At 41.3% G+C, this 14,548-nt stretch overlaps 1 protein-coding gene and 1 long non-coding RNA gene across 3 annotated transcripts in view; both read right to left on the reverse strand.

Moving 5' to 3' along the window:
- AKT3 (AKT serine/threonine kinase 3) overlaps positions 1 to 510 on the reverse strand; it is a 152,928-nt gene extending 152,418 nt beyond the window's left edge. Inside the window, exon 1 of one of the 2 annotated variants that reach the window (XM_042862199.1) lies at positions 403 to 510. The gene's annotated coding sequence lies outside the window, so the exon portion shown is untranslated. Of the gene's footprint in view, positions 1 to 98; positions 160 to 402 lie in introns of those variants that run through there. The other variant, XM_042862198.1, reaches the window with a different exon arrangement.
- A 5,296-nt stretch (positions 511 to 5,806) lies between these two features.
- On the reverse strand, positions 5,807 to 13,018 carry LOC122183713. Its single transcript, XR_006180340.1, has 3 exons — positions 12,979 to 13,018; positions 9,143 to 9,215; positions 5,807 to 5,820 (listed from the first exon to the last, which is right to left on the reverse strand). It is a non-coding gene; the product is annotated as an uncharacterized LOC122183713 (long non-coding RNA).
- Between the last annotated feature and the right edge of the window lie 1,530 nt (positions 13,019 to 14,548).

Below are 14,548 nucleotides of genomic sequence, written 5' to 3' on the forward strand. Positions count from 1 at the left end.
CCCGCGCTGCCCGGCGGCCCCGGCCGCGCCCCGCGCCCCCTCCCCGCCCGCCGCCTCCTCCCCGCCCGCCGCCGCCGCCCGGCCCCTCCCGCCCGTACCTGCAGAGGCGGCGACGCCGCGGGCGCTGCTGCGGAGCCGGAGGGCGGCGGCGGCTCCGGGGGAAGGGGGGTAGGGAGGGCGCCGCTGCCTCCTCCCCGTCGCCGTCCCCGACCCCCGCCGGGCGCGGCGCTCCCTGCGGCCCGGTGTCCCCCGGGGGCGGGAGGAGGCGGCTCCGGCCGCGGGCGCGGCGGCTACATGGAGCGGCGGCCGCTAGGCTGGGAGGCGCCCTGGCGGGCAGCGCGGCCGCGGCATCGGGGCGGGGGTCAGGAGGGCGGCGGCGGCGGCTCTCCCCGGCGCACTCACCCCGGAGCCGCCCGGGCCCCGCTCTCGGCTCCTCCCGCCGCCTCCGCCGGGCTCGTTATTGACTTTCAGGAAAACTCCCGACGTCACCGGCTCCCCCCGAGTGTCTCCCCCTCCGCGGCGGCGGCGGCGGCGGCGGCATCCCCAGCTCTCGCGAGAAGCGCGTCGGGGACGGGGGGGGGCCGCCAGACAGCGAGGGGGGAGCCAGACAGAGGGGGGCGGCTGAGGTGAGGGTGGGGGAGGCGCCGGGTCCGCGGCCGGCGGCAGGGAGGGAGGAGGAGGGATGCGGAGTGCCGGGCCGGCGGCGGGGCTCGAGGGGAGCCGAGCTGGAGCGCGGAGCCCTCCGACGCGGACTCGCGACGACGCCCGGCCCCGCGCTGCCGTTGCGGGATGCGGGACGGCCACCCCTCACGAGCCGCAGGGCGGGCGCTCCGGGAACGGCACGCGACCCGCGGGCTCGGAGGGAGCCCGACGCCGAGGGATGCTGCCCGGCGCCGGGGCTCCGCGATACCCGTTGCTGCGGCGAGCGGTGGGGAGAGCGCGGCTTGGATGCGGCTGCGGGGTGCTGAGCGCGGCACCGCGCTGCTGCAGTTCCGTCCGGGCGTGGGGCTGCCCCGGCTGCTCCCGGCATCACCGCTGAGTGGGAGCGCGTGTGCCTGCACGCACCTGGGCTCGGTGCGCAGCAGCGCGCGTTCTGTCAGTCTGCGCTTGAAGTGATACGCTCACGTTAATGTTCTGCGCAATGGCATCTCGCAGCTGACCCTGACTTGTGTCCGAACCTGTACGTGCAGAGGGAGCGGTCTGTAGAGTACAGCTGTCTGCCCCGTTACGTGTGCGGGGTTCCTAAAAATCGATAGGAAGGCATTAAAAAAATAAATTCTGCCCCTTTCCCTCCTCTCCCTCCCCCCCCCAAAAAAAAAAAAAAAAAAAAGAAAAAAAAAAAACTTTATATATATGTATATATATATATATATATTAGGTTATATGTATATATAAAAAATAAAACAACCCAGACTATTTCCTTAGGATGTATGTACCCCATATTTGTTTCTCGAGAGTCCCTCCCACATCCTTCCTTTCTCTGTGACCATTTCAAACATCAGACCTTTCCCTTCTCGCTGCGGGGCTGCATTTGGGAGCCTCCCAAGGGCCAGAATCACAGAATCACAGAATTGTAGGGGTTGGAAGGGACCTCCAGAGATCATCGAGTCCCGGGTCATCTGATACTCCCAGAGTCATCTGTCCCGGGGCGGTGAGGCCGCTCCCCCGCACCGCGAATCCCGTTCATCAGTCTGCCCTCAGAGCCCTGAAGTTTGCTCGCCCTCCAGTTAAAACAGGCTGCAGCCTAAACTCTCAATTCTGAAGAAAAGCAAAATTTTTTACGTATTTGGTTAATATAGCTATCTGGGGGGGAGGAGGGGGGTTATTAAAAGTACACTGCTAAAAGTGCATTGCCGAGTATTATTTCCTTCCCCTGATTTTACAGCTCAGTCTTCCTCTTTCCTCAAAGCACCACTAAAGCAAGCATCAGCTATCGGTATTTACATACAGCCGCGTTGTCAGGTATGGACACACACCTCGACATTCAAAACGAAAGGGGTGAATCTGGGAAGTGCCCTCAGTGCGCCGCAGAGGACCCGGGCCCTGGGGCAGCTGGGGTACCTGCTGTCCAGCAGCACAGAAGCTGGTGCTGCGTTGCTGCTCTTCTGTTGCTTGCCACAAACAACGACAGATTTCCTATTGGTAAAGGGCATTTGTGTGGCTGATAACCCTGGCTCATCCTGGAAGTTTCAAAGAGCTTCCCTGGAGATAGGTGTCTTATGATGATAGAAAGTTTGCTTGAATATGTAAGTATATATACTTGGTGTACATTGCTGAGAAAACATCTGGCACACAAATCATCTAAAAAAGAAAAAATGATAATTTAAAAAAACAAAACAAAACAAAAAAAAACCCTGCTCATTGCTTATGATAAGGGGAAATGGCTTCAACTTGAGGGAGGGAAGATTTAGGTTGGATGTCGGGGAAGTTCTTTACTATGAGAGTGGTGAGGTGCTGGAACAGGCTGCCCAGAGAGGTTATGGATGCCCCATCCCTGGAGATGTTCCAGGCCAGAGTGGATGGGGCCCTGGGCAGCCTGGTCTAGTATTAAATGGGGAGGTTGGTGGCCCTGCATGCGGCAGGGGGGTTGGAGATTCATAGTCCCTTCCAACCTGGGCCATTCTGTGATATGTTAGAGAGTATAACACTTACCCTACCACATTAGTCCCAGAAATCAGTGTCACTGCTCTGTTTGGAAATTGTGAGCCTAGCCTTACCTGTATTTCTGTACACATGGTTAAATATGTTATAGAAATAAATGCTGCTGTGCAGCAAAATACAGTTTGTATTTTCTCTTTTCTTAAAGCACATAGCCATTTCATTGCTTAGTATCATGCTCCAGGACATCAGAATGATTTCTTGCAAAGAGCCAATTGCCATAAGGTTGGCAGTGGTCACTCTGCATTAATATCCAAACGGGGACGTAGCTGTCCCAGACATAACATGGCTGTGCTGTATGTATTGTGAATATTGTGAGCTTGCCAGCTCTGTACAAATTACATCGTTTTCAGATTAATTACTGTATGGCATGAATTTAACAAACATACTTACAAACATGCTAACAAAGAAAACACTGCAGTTCACAAGTTAAGGGCAATCAGCGTACATGTAAGGACAGGAGAGAGCTGGAGCTCAGAACTTATGTGCTCCAAATGCAGCATCATGAGTCAAACTGGATAAACCCTGTTTTTGTCATCCATACTGGCACCACCAATAAGGTTTATAGATTTCTATTTCATTGCTGGTCAACATGATTTCAACAGAAACCAAATGGGAAAGTTGCATACAATCTCTGGAAGTTCTGTCCTGAGGCAAAAAAAAGGCTGTTCCTCATGCTTCACCTAACGTGCTTCTATTAGTGTTGTCACCACCAGAGTGATGGGATCGAAGGGAATGGGCATACAAATCCTGCAAATAAATAGTAAGCGGGAGAAGAACAGACTGCCTGCAGAGCACTGCTTCTCTGCCTCTGTGCATTGCATCACCTTTCATTTCCTTCTTTTTTCCTCATGTCAGCTAATAAGCTTGCATCCATGTAAAAGTCTGTGTTAAAAACAACTTACCCTGTAGAGCAGTGATTTTTCAGAAAAAAAAGGGGGGAAGAAAAAAAAACAGCAGATAAGATGGCCATCTCTGACTTTCAAGGCAGCTCTCTGTTGCCTTGAAAAGCACACTGATATCAGACAAAAGGGCAACAAAATCTGCTGTGAATGAAGTTGTGCTTAAAAGATATCCTATATGTTTAATTGTAGTGGCTCTAACATGTCGTCTGCAGAAGTCATGGCTTAAGTTTTTTGTGTATTTGTAGTTCTTAAAGAGCCAATACATGTGCTAGTGAGCATAAGTTCCTCCATTGTGAGGGGAGAACACGTTCACCTTCTCTTGAGCTGTGACAGTTTTCTGTGTTGCCTCAGGGCTCTAACCACTTCTACCCAAATCCTAGCCAGCTCCGTGACAATTAGATTCCTCACGGCCAAGGAGAGTTCGTTATAAAGCTGCAGCATTTAGATAAGATGCTGGGAAAAGTCTGCACAGAGGGTGCTGCAATCCATGGGATGCTGGGAGAAAACCAAATTACACACGTCCAGTTGAATTCTAAAGTGTCCTTTTCTCCTTTCTATCACATTCACTTATAAATAACTTGATTGCCTGGAAGCAGGAGTTGGAGTCACTGATCCTTACAGGTCCATTCCAACTCAGGACATTCTATGACTCATTGAATCTCTCTCTTTATGCTCTGACTCCCAGTGGACTTCTTATTGGTGCTTCTGTCTCTGAAGCGACCTTAGAGGGCCCTATCCCACTGCTTTTTGTAAACTTTCATCAGTTTCTACTCCTTCTCCCTTAATATTTGTGTTGTTTGTGTAAAACAAACAAGCAAACAACACCTTAAATCTCATTCATTTATTTCTCATATATGAAACGTTGTAAAGGAAACCCTACAGACTAGGTTTTGCCTTCACAATCCCCATTTTGCCTTACGCTCCACCAGCTCCATGAGGCTGGCCTTCAGCGTCAGCTGCCAAGCACCTGAGCTGGCCCATGGCTTCACACCATGTTGGGAAGTTGTCTGCCCACAGAAGTTTCTGCTTTCCAGAGGGTCCCAGTGCTTACCAAAGATATCCAGATATGAACTCCAGTTATTATTATTTTAGACCTGCCGGGTGTAGGCTATCTGCGAATATGCAACAAAACCATACAGCAATAAAGGAATTATTATTCTGTCCACCTATGTTTTGCCAAACAGCACTGTAATTATGCTGAGCACATTAGAGAGAGACTTTAGATAAAGGACTGTGTAAATATCAGTTGATAGCATTTATTTTACAGCGTGTTATTATTGCTTTATAATTTATCCTCCAAAGATCTGGAAACGTGTTTCCCTTCCCTTTCTTTCCTGTACTCCCACACACTGCTGCTTTGCAAACACAGAGGAAGGCACATGCCCTGCCCTGACGCCCTTACCCGACTTTGAAACGAGATATGACAGTAAGTATGACAAACAGCAGGAGGGAAGGATGGGAAGAGGGCAGCAAGACTACGCACTTGCACAGTTTAGCTATATGCTTAATATGATGTATAGGCCTTCAGCTGAACTTGGAAATTTTTCCTCGGTGAGAAAATAGTTACCATGGTGTACGGATTTATCTGAGGGAGGTCAATCTACTACAGAAGCAAGCTGAAGAAAAATAAAATGCCAGCCTTTCTGCCCGAGCTTTTTTTCCTCCCTCTCTTTCCTATTCTATTTTAATTTCATCAGCACAGATAAATGTCTTTGAATAAAATTCTTCAATTACCAGTGTACAGCAATTTCTAAAGCAGAGCCCAGTCTGTGTCCTGATCTCACTTAGCTGAAGTCAATGAGAAAATGCCAGTTGATGCTGGTTGGAAGGATCAAGTCTGTAGTGCATGAGCAAAATCAAGGACTATAAAGATTAGTGAGGAGAGGGACAGAATTTTAAACAGATGTCTTCACTTCAGAGGTCTGTGAGTTTTCTCCATGTGATCCTGGGAGGGTCATGGCTGCCCGGAGTTCGAAAGAAGTAAGGAGAAAGCTACCCGCTAAGGGAGGAAAGGAAGCCACCTACTGCCCAGCTGAGTCCAAATCTTCTCCTCTTTAGAACTTTCTCTGGCAGCTACCTGGGTTGTTAGTGGTAAAGCATCCCTTATCTTTTGAGTGTGTTACTTTGAGCACCTTTGTTTGCCCCTGGACACCATGCAGGCTTCTCCATGCGATTCTCTGGATTTCTTCCCTGATACATCCACCACCTGGCTTGAAGCTGAGGAAGTCCTCCATGTTTTTGGTCTGTAAGAGAGTGGCTGAAGCACAAGGAGATTCTGTTAGTGTCAACAATAAAAGTACTCCTCTTGTTCTGAGCAAACTGTTGGCTACACTCATTGCCAGATGCTGCCTTGCTGCATTCCCCATCAGAGCACCTGCATTTTCCAGAAACTAAACTATGATATGAAATTAAAGAATTAGTACAGAAGCTTAGAAGACAAAGACAGATTGGGGTTGCAATAACAAGGACTTTCTCAGATCTGATAAATGTGTTCTTGTTAATAATGAAATATAACGATATACTAAAATATTAATGGTGCATTCATTAATAGTCTTCAAAACTGAAGGACAGACTGCCTCGAACACTTCAGTTGCCTTACAGTAGTTGGCTCGTTTAACTGTATGTATATCTGCTTTGTACAATGGAGAGCTAAGAAAAAGATAAGGATGAATCTGGCCCTTTATAAATACCTTTTGTATACAGGAGTCTCAAATGAAGTAAGGGAATGTCTACTGTAAGATTTTCTGCCAAAATCGTTAGCAATCTGTTTAGTAAAACTTCACGATAGCAGAAGTCTGATCAATTATTGACCTCTTCTTAACTTTATTTACCATGAAATGAATAAAAAAGAAAAAGAATGTTAGCTAAGAATGGCAAGTTGTAGCTAAGTGCAAGAAACAAAAGTATTCATCCATCTTCTCATAATGCCAAGATTTGAACAGGGTGCTCCTGAGCAGATGGTTTAACAGACTAAAGCATTAGTTTGCTGATCCTCCATGCTTGCTAATTAATTCTTCAGTTTACTAGGTTTTAAGATGATTGTTAAAAACAAAGCTTCTCCTAAAATAAACTTTAGGTATATGTTATAAAGTGGTAGTTAATATCATAATGGATGTAACAAAAAAATTGTGCATTTTCCAGAAAAGACCTTAATTATCTTAAGTCCTAAGTATTTCCTGAACAATTCTGCCTCTGAAACTGTCTTCTTTTAAGAATTTGCTTTTGTTTTCCAAGCTAATTAATCCTCTGCCTTCCTGTTGACATCGTTGAATCTACATTCTGTCCTTGACTTCTGTGATAATGACATATACATTAACATGCAGAGGATCTAATCTTTTATAACAAAGTTCTCTCCTCCCCCTGAATTGTTTTAAGACCATTAACACCCAAAATGTAAAAAGTCAATGGTGTCTGTATTGTTTCTAAAGCCACTGTAATTCTAGCCAGCTATGATTTCTTGTAGTAATTAATTTCAGGTTAACGATACTAAAAGTGAATTCCCATTGTATACATTAAGATACAGAACTGTAGGATATTTTGCTGTTTTTTTCTGATTAATACAGAAGGCAAATCATTCATTTAATTCAGGTTTCATTTTTATAGCAGTTTTATAAACTGGACAAGCAGTTGAAGACAGCAGAACTCTACCCAGAGGAAATTACTGAATGTATACCACAGAGATAAAAAGAAAATCAAACAAAAATAGGTGATACAATATTATTTTGCAAAGTACTAAGTAGGAAGAAAGCAAAATAGTAGGAAAACAAGATTTTCACTAACAAAAGCTAAGTCATAAACTTTGAAGGCATGTCTCTTGTTGCTTGCAAAGGAGTGGTCCACTTTCAGCTAGGGGACTCAGAATTTGTGTCCTGTTGACTCATGAGGGCCTAAAAGAAACTCATTTCCATTGGTCCTGCTTTTCCAGAGAAATTTCGCAGTTGATTTTCTTGTTGTGTTTTGTTATGACTGTGTTTGTGTGTGCAGTGTGATATCTTTCTTTGTGGCTCAGATTTACCGGTTAGAATTCAGAGTTGTCTGTTATCTCTGTAACTGTTTATGCTGTCAGAAATATTACTGATTGTTTGTTATGTTAAAAACTCTTAGCAGTTCCCCTTTCAGAACGACTGATAAGACTTCATTGCTATTGTACAGAATTCATGACTTCTCTCATTCTATAATCTATCCATCTTGTAAACCAAGAAAAAGCTATTACTATAGATGATTCAAGGATGAACTTCCTAGTAAGCTGTCAGCGTGTTGTCTTCATAGTATTAGTCTTCAGGAATTTTGAAACGGTTTTAATATATCCTTAACAGGCAATCTATTGTGTGGCCACTAAGGAAATAACCTATGTATTTACATGACATCTGGATTGAAATGAAAGTGGCACAATAAGTGGTTCAAACTGAATTAATACTAGTAAATTCAAAGCTTTATTTTCAGTAATTTTATCTAGATGGTTAGCTTGTATTAAAACTGTCCCAGAATTCTATGTCCAACCAGTGCTCATCTTTTAAATGCTCAGAGAATTGAAAGGAATTTAAAAACAAATGCTCTGATGTTGAAATTTTACTTTACAGTGAAAGATTATAGTCTGATCTCTTCCACAAAGGAAGAATTAAGACTGCAGTGTGATTCCATGGTAGGTAGAACGTGTTTTCCGTGTAAGAAGTTATGGTAGAGTAATTTGACTATTCTATGGAGTAATCTGTAATTCAACATGAAATGCAAAGGTCTTTTTTGTGGGTCTACGAGAGGATCTGAATTAAAAAAAAAGTAAATAAAACTGAAAACAGAAAAACTCAAAACAAATAAATTACAGTGTTATCAGTGAGGATTAATAAATCTTGAAACAGAATTAAATTGTTATGATTTAAGCAGCATGTGCTAGATTCTGTTACATTAGATTCCAGTTGAGTACACTAGTCTAGCTAATCTGACATTGTCTTGATTAAGAAGTTAGGAACTTGCTGAGGCTTGCGATTAGCTTGACAGTCAAGATTTGCTAATCACAGTATTCTTTCTCAATCCTAGAATCTGAGCTTACGAAAACTCCTTTTCTTTCCTTTCCCTTCTGACTTCCTCACTGTGTCCACCTTGCACATGGTAGCCCAGCTGGTAGCCATGCATAGAATCACAGAATGGCCCTGGTTGGAAGAGACTTCAAGGATCACAAGTCTCCAACACACCCTGCCACAGGCAGGGTCATCAACATCCACATTTAATACTAGACCAGGCTGCTCAGACCGGGCCATGAAAACACTACTAGGGACAGGGCAGATAGATACACACATAGGTAGCCACTGAGTTCATATTTAAGAATTTGCCAGATAGAAATGAGAGCCTTCTCACTCAGTGACAAATTCTTTTGAAAATTTTAGGAACTGACCATCTTTGAGGCTTTCACCTCTGTTTTAAGTATAGCTGGAAGAACGAATATAAATAAAACATTATTGGAAGAGAAAGGACAGACAGGTAAATGGGCATAAAAACAGACGTTTTGAGAATTTTAACAGTCACCTGGCAGTTAAGTTGCCCTTTTGAAACTGTTTAAATATACTAAATGTCATCTTACTTACAAATCAAATCCAGCCTTCTCTGAGTTGAACAAGATAGCTCGCTTTACTGCACACAGTAATGCTAAGATGGTTTCTGGAAAAAAAATAAAGAAACACAACATTATAGAAGAGCGTTATATTTAGAACCCTGTGAATATTTAGGGAGTCAAAATCTGATTGCCAACCTTGATCCACAAATCTAAAATGCACATATGGTTGATATTTTTCTATTACATAGCATGTATTTCTGGAAGCCTCATCACTTTTGTCCCTTTTTGATCTGAAAAACATTTTTGGCACAGCCTTAAGATGAAATTTCAAATGAACGTAAAGCATTTATCTCCGTTTGCTAGCCAACAGGGCCAGCTATCAGTAGGCGGTCTGGCTGCGCTATTTCCTTATGGATTAGTATTACAGGATTGTAATTATAGTAAATCTTTTTACTTCGTAACAACAACAAAAAAAGATATTGTGAGTTGAGAAAGTTGCTTTGTACCATATTTTTGTTACAGTTGTATATTTGACAGTGATTTTTTAATCACAGTTAATTATAAATGATTCATCAGAATGTTTAAAGCCCCACAGAAATGTTTAAATAACTCACGGCTCTTATTGCACTGTAGTGCTTTAAAATATTACACTCACCTTAAAACTAAGGAGTAAATTCAATTAACACTACTGTTGTTCTTACCTTCCTGAAGTAACTCATAAGATGATTACTTCAAATCATCTACAAAACATAGCATTAACAGTACTCATCTGGAATGTAGTTTCATAGGATTTCTATCTTTTATATTGTTCTCAAGCTATTCCTTTCTGTCTTTCCTTTGTGCAAGCCAGTTTCATGCAAAAGGCCTGCCACTGTCAACAGCTTTTTATTTTCTGCTTTCCAGTTGTGAACAAAGGTAACAAAGCCTTGCAAAGGTACTAAAGGCCAAGTTTTAATCCTCTGCACAGTGAAAGATCTGATTTTTTTTTTCTTCAGCTGTCCTAGTCAGTGATACCATTGGTAGGTTTGTTTGTTTTACAAGAGTTGTAGCTTAGAATTACTATAATAACTCTAGAGCCTGGATATAGGATAATCATGGGTAATCAATAGGACAATCACAGGAATAAGATGAAAATGAATTTCAGGTCTTCACTCTTAATTAAACTTCACAAGTGCACAGTTAAGGCTAAGTTATGATACTGCTTAGAAAACAGAAACCTTCAGGAAGTCAAGGTTGTTAAAAGGGTTCTGCTCTGAATCACATTCTATGCAAACCTGCCTGTCTCCATTAACTTTGTCGGTGGTCTTAGCAGATTTGCCTTCTAATTCAAAAATGCAATTTAGATGTCTAAAGTTACACAAGGTGATTATTTCCCTTGCTTCTACTTGTCAATTCCACAGCATTTCCTTCATTTTTTAAGGAAAAAATGTGATAGTAGAGAATGCTGCTACGAAAAGGAAAATGGTTTAGCGCTGTGCTAATTGCCATCTTGATTTGGTTTGGGATTATATTGCACAAAAATAAATGTTCTTTTTTTCCCTACAGTGCAAAAGAAAAAGGTTTATTGTGAGAGAAGAGACCAATCTAGTCAATAAACTACCGTCCATCTGGGTTAAAGGAAGACTCTTTATTCCCAATTCGTTTAAGTATTTCCCAGTGTGTGAGAGATGCTCCCAAATTATTTAAGAAATGTGTACTCCATGAAAATTAAAATCTTGTAGCAACTGAATGGAAAAACATTAGAAACTGGCAATATCAGTAAGCTTATAAAAGTTCACAAGGTGAAAGGCAGATTTTTCATGAAATTTGAATTTTAATTTGTGGAAACAGTAAAATTTATACAACAATATGTTCAGCTCAGACAGCTAATTATTTAAGTCAACATCATAGCCTTTTTTTTTTTCCCCTTTTGGAGAAGGTAAGCAAGCATTTCTTTGTCTTGTTACAGATTTTCACAGAGAAATGTAATGCTTTTGGGACTTCTGTGTCGCTACCAAATTCAACTGGATTTGGCTAATAGATTCAAAAACTATTAGAAAGAACTGGAAAATGAACATGATAATGAGGTATCTTGATAACCTTAGGGAATCAGGCTAAAACCTATGAAATGTTTATGCTTTCAAGTTTAAAGAACAGTGGTGCAGCAGAGTTCTTCAGAGTGCCTCTTTACAGGTGTAAACACCATGGTCTTCTCTTTATCTGGCTTCTCAACAAGTAAATGAAGTATGGATGTAAGGTTCGGCAGCTTCAGCACACAGGACCACATGAAACATCTGGTAAAACATCTTTAATTTCCTAGGAGTGGATCAGCACAAACTTTACAAGTAACATTCAGTATCTTTTTATAAAGTAAAACAGATTTCCACCAGAAGATAAACAACAAAGTATATTATAACCTTAGGAGATTCATCCAGGAAAGCACAAAGAGTAGATGTAGCTCTTGCTGCTGGCCCTATAAAAATGCAGGTACAAGCACCTGAGCTTTGTCTTAATACTCTCAAATAACACTGACTTACATATTTACCTTGCAACTCAGGAAACTGAAATGCACCACCACCTAAGTATAATCTGTGAGAGGTAATTCTCAACAGTCAAACACCAAGTCCAACTCTTAGCTTAAGTCCATTATCTGCAAGGGAAGATTCATTTGGAACTCATATGAATGAATCTGCAATCGGACATCAACACTCCTCTATGGCAGTCTTGCAAAAATTTTACTCCATATCTTCTTTTCATCATCAAGTATCTAATTAAGTTGATGATCTTATTTCTTTTTAAACAACCGTATAATAACTCAAAAGTTGTCCCTGGCTGAAAGAGAATAATTATTTGGTGGATGCCATCTCTTGTCCATTTACTGTTATGCTCCTGAAGAGATTCAGAGGGATAATTTTACTGTACTTCGATCACTCTTTTGAAGCTGTAGGTATTTTTGAACCTCTATCCATCTACAAAACTACTTTTCATTTTTCAAGTTCAGTAGTCCTTCATAAAGGCCATCAACTGCAGAAGGTGGTATCACAAGTATTTGTAAGGATGGCACTTTTTTTTTTTTTGGAACTGCTAAAAATCAGCAGGACTTATCTTAAAGTTCAGTTCCAAGCTCACTTGTTTAGGTTACATGTGCTTGCAAGAAGTCTTCAGTGCAGTCTTAGTATTTTAGTCTTAACTCTGTATTTAAGAACTCATTCCATGAATGTATCATATAAGTTTCTCCTGCTATATTTGAAAATCTAATGATTCTTGTTTTCAGTGTTTCCAATTATAATGAATGCTTTTTTAATTGCACTTTGGCCTGAGTGTTCTTACTCTTATAATGAACTCTTGCATCTTCCACAGAAATGTCTTTCCACTTTGTTAACTGCTCTTCTTGATGAAGTACCTAGGGAATTTCTTGTTGATTAAATTCATTCTTCCTTTATATAGTCTCTTAGATCAGATATCCAAAACAGTAATTAAAGAAAAAAAACTCCTGAAGGAATATTTTAATACTTTTTTCCTACCTGTACAATTCCTTTTGGTGATAGCTATCATTAATTCATGATTATAATTTATGTTCTTCTTTTTACACTATGATTCTGGTAAAATAGTCTTCATATTACTTTGAAATTTAAAGTATCTTCTGACATTTTAATGTTGACAGAACACATTGTCTTTGGTAGTCCTGATTCTTGTTATTTCAAGAATTATTATTTGTCTGTTCCAGAGTTATTATTTGTCTGTTTGTATGTGATCTCAATAAAATTCAGAAAACATGGCAAGTGTATAGTCAATGAATATAAAGATGCTATAATTATGAAATAAATGAGAGTTTAGCAAAGACTCTTGTATTATAATCACAAAAAAGAGAATAGATAGACTGCTTACCTACATCCTGGGCTCACTGCAAAACTCCAGAGGAGGGATCTCCAGAAAGAGATCCTTTCCCACTGGCAGTCAGCTCTTAAATGGGTCTAGGAGAGGTGCAGCCAGGCTCCACCCCTTCCAGCAGCACAGGTGAATTGCCTTCAGCTGTGCTCCGTGGCTGACTCATGGCTCACCTCAGGTGATCCATCAGAGGTTCAGGCCATGATTCAGCAGTTCCCACACAGCAAGTAATGAAGAAGGAATTCTAAATAAATTACCTCTTGGGGATTATGGTAGGGAGACCTTACTAATAAGTTCTCCCTGAAACGTGTGGAAGTGGAGTAGTACAAATTTAATTTATACTGTGTTATTCTTTTTAATTAGGGTAATAGATAAGAAAAATTGAGTTAAAATTAGGTTAAAAAAAAAAAAAAGCTATTTAATTATCTGTAAAAAAAGACAATAATGGTCCAGCAGAATAAGCTTTTCTTAAAATCCTGACCATTCTTCCTAAGCTCTCATATAGAGAATGTCATGGATGTGGCATTCTGTGACTAATAACTCCGTCAGCATTCACTCTCAGCTCTTAGAGTGTTCATTAAGGCTGCTAGAATGTCGGCTTGTTATATCTTTAGGTACGCATTTCTGCAATAAGACCACCTGACCAGGTTTCAACAGGGGCAGAGCTGATTTTCTTCACAGTGTCTGGTGTGATGCTATGTTTTGGTTTTAGAAGAAAAGCAGTGTTGATAACACACTGATGTTTTATCTGTTGCTGAGCAGTACTGTACAGAGCCAACCAAGACTGTTTCAGTTTTCTCAGCTTCTACTGTCCTACCGATGAGAGGCTGGGGGGCACAGGGAGCTGGGAGAGACAGAAACAGGACAACTAACCTGAAACTGCCAAAGAGACATTCCATACCATATGACATCATGCAAAAAAATGTGAAACTTTCTTCATTAACTGCTTCATTAAACTACAACACTATCACAACTTACAAAATATGCATATGTTAAATGTCGAGCAATTTGTGTGTTCAGTGCTTGAACTGGTCTTTCACAGTGTGAAATCCTGCAGATCAGAGCTGTAATATAGAAACATACGTGTAATCTTTGCTGTCCTGGACTTACATTATACTACAGCAACTTTGGACAATAAATTCGAAAGTAAATAATATTAACTTCACCATTCTTCTATTTAAAAAAGTGTGAATGGGATTGGGAAATACGTGCAGTGTCTCAATTTTCTGGGCAAATGCTAATGACACTTCTTCTGTTACTTTTCTTCTAAGTACAAAAACCTCTGCTGAGTTAAAAATTTGTTAGGGAACATGCAAATATTGGAGAAGAGAAAGAACATCAATGTTTATTAATAATGGATGTACTGATAGCTGAGGGCTCAGCAAGAATTTTATGTTATTCAGGTTATTCTGGCAAATTTCAGCAAGCCTGTTTTCCAGAAAATCATCATTCGTAAAAAAACTTCCCGAATATTTTCATTCACAAGTATAATGTTTTGCTTAACTTCTGTTTTCTGCTTTATCATATGTGCTCTGTAAAATCTGAATGTGTGTATTTGTATGTATTTCAA

Source organism: Lagopus leucura, unplaced genomic scaffold, assembly GCF_019238085.1.
Source record: "Lagopus leucura isolate 7727_CA_CO unplaced genomic scaffold, USGS_WTPT01 Super-Scaffold_73, whole genome shotgun sequence".
Lineage (NCBI taxonomy): Eukaryota > Metazoa > Chordata > Aves > Galliformes > Phasianidae > Lagopus > Lagopus leucura.